This window comes from Micromys minutus, assembly GCF_963924665.1.
Source record: "Micromys minutus genome assembly, chromosome: 19".
Classification (NCBI taxonomy): domain Eukaryota; kingdom Metazoa; phylum Chordata; class Mammalia; order Rodentia; family Muridae; genus Micromys; species Micromys minutus.
The window spans coordinates 3,172,246-3,175,028 of NC_137954.1; positions in this window are offsets into that span (position 1 = coordinate 3,172,246).

Here is a 2,783-nt window from a genome sequence, read left to right on the forward strand (position 1 = left end):
GGAAGAGTTGGCTGTTACCTTCTCTACGGCTTTCATTTTGCCTTCTCTGCTTGGCATAGAGTGCACTTAATAAATCTCTGACTCACTAAGGAATGGGGGCGTTGGGGGAGACCTCACTGTTTTTTTTTTTTTTAAAGATATCACCTTCACAAAGATAGTAATAGTAAATAATATATATATATATATATATATATATATATATATATATATATATATCTTATATATAATACCGCATCATTGATTTTTTTATGTTTCTTTTTCTATTTTGTTTTGGAAATTGTGATAAGGCCATATGATTAAAAAAATCTAAAGAATTGTTAATGTGGTTTTGTTGTTCTCAAATTCAGGCAATTAGAAATGAGGTTCTGAACTTAACACAGACTTAAAACCTTTCCACAGTGTGGAGCTTTCTCAGCGCTGTTATGGAGGGCCAGGCTTTGGATCTACTCTTTAACGAACCATGGTCTCAGAGAAGTTACTTGTTCCCGTATCTCAGACTTGAAGGCGCCTGGGAGGTCTCTGCTCTCAGTTGGCAGTTAGACCTTGAGACTGCATCTCTCCATAGTAAATTATTCAACTCTGCAGAAGCTCTTCCTGGGAGGCTGATACTGGTGTCCACAGAGGCATGCTGTGATCCACAGAGACAGAGATGGGCCTGTCCCACAGAAGTATGACCCAGGTGTCACGTGCTGCTCCCAAGAATGCTTGCTCATATCTCAAGGGAAACGCAGTTCTTGTCCTCGGAGATTTGCGAATGGCCAGGGGGCATGTTTCAGCTCCTGGTTTTCTGGAGCCTCCAAGTTCCAGACTTTCCATTTTCACTGTTGTGTCAGGTGGCTCGTTCTGCTCCTGCTTTGACTCCAGCACACGACACCATTGCTCCACTGTGATTATGTCCCTCGTACTTCTCAGAGAGCCTCTGGCAACCAGCAGCTGTGCACAGCTACATTCTACTGCTATTCACGAGCAAACTCTGCTAAGTAATGGCCGCCTGCTCCATCTACCCCGCCTCTCTATCACGTGGTTTGTACGGCCACGCCCACCCCAGCCCTCACTCCTTCAAGTCCAAAAGTAGATAGACCCCTACAGCAGTTTGAGAACATTCTGCGTCCCAGCTACCAAGGGAATGGAGGCAACGAGGAACACAAGTTTCAGGCGAGCCTGCGAAATTTGTCAAGACGTGGTCTCCAGAGAAAAAGTGTCAAAAGCGCTGGTGATGGAGCGCAGTGACCCCAGATTCGATCGCCAGTACTGCCAAGAAGCTGCAGGTATGGAAACATAAAAGTGCAAGACTGTATTCATTGAACTCTCTAGTTCGGCACTTGAAGGGCAGAGGGCCAAGCTTGTTCACCATTATGTTTCTATCATCTCTGTTTAGAGTAAGCCCTCAACAAATATTTATCATGCAGATGAGCTTGCAGTTTCCAGGATGGCTCACCGAAGTTGGATGTGTATATGTTTTCTTTAAACAGCCTAGCCCCACTGAAGGCTCAGCGTTTTCTAGAGCACACCACACTCAGACTGTCATTTCAGGACACGATTGATTTGAAGCAGGTACAGCTCACCTGGCTGCCAGTCTGCCCGTGGCACCTGTGTTGGCCTCCAAGGCAGAACAGCTAGGATCTGGCAACACACTTCGACTTTGTAGACGGTCGATGCTGTTCTCTTCGGGCAACATGGCTGCCAATGTCACCAAGATGGAATGAACTTTGGACTCCGGGCACTGCACAAAGCAGCAAGCTGGTCCCTGTAGGAGCCAAGAGCTTGGATGGAGTTGAGGACGTTAGTGGCTGTTGTTAATGCTCTTAGGCAGCCTTACAAGTATCTGCATCTTCGAGAAAGTCTGTACCTGGAAGTGCACAGAACAGCTAATGATCACAGCTTGTTTTGAATATTCCATCCAGGAGGCCTGCGAGTCCGGGCATGGAAACGGTTGTTTGACAGTTGCTCCCCACTCCTTCCTTTAAATAATCCCCAATAGCTTTGCCACCCGCAGTCCTCTCCTGTGTGTTAAGACACCATGTCCTTGAAATGAAAGCTTCATCTCTGCACATGCGCTGTGTTTCTTCTTAGGTGGAATAACTCACAATACCACCTAGCCATTAAAGAATTTCACAATACCATTTATTGAAATTACCAGTCTGGCCAGGAAATGTTTTTGAATAAAGCATTGCTTTCCTTCCCAAGTATCTTTTCATCGAGAACGTGTGCAGAGCTATGGGTACAGACCCGAGGGACTAAAGGTTTGACTCTGTGAGCTATGCATTTTCTCAGAAGATTGTGCCATTTGCCTGGCCCTTCTGGGAAATCTCATGGCCCCTCACTTGCGTAGGAAAGATTTGGATGTTTAGATCAACAATGTCACAGTTTTCTTTACTTCCACCCCCACTGCCTGCAATTTGTTTCGGAGCTAGAACATGAGAGGTGTTGGCGTTATTTGAGCAGATTTCTTTGTTGTGTTCCACTCTCATTTTGAAAACTGTACAATTGCTACTCAATAAAAAGTAACATCGGATTTCATTTTAGTGTGGGTATAGCAGTGCCAGCCATGCATCCTGCTGCGTGCTGTGGAGGAAGCTCTTAGGGGTCTTCATCATTTCTCGCTGGCTCCAGCTGCTGACCAGTGTATGTCCTGACGCTTTTGGGTGAATAGCCCTTAGAATCCCGCCTTAGGTTGAGGCATTCCGCTTGCGGTGATCTGAAAAGAAAACCTGCAAGGTGACCATGTTTTGAAATGTTTCTCTCCTGGAACCTCTTGTTTTCTAGAAAGAGCAGGCTTCCTC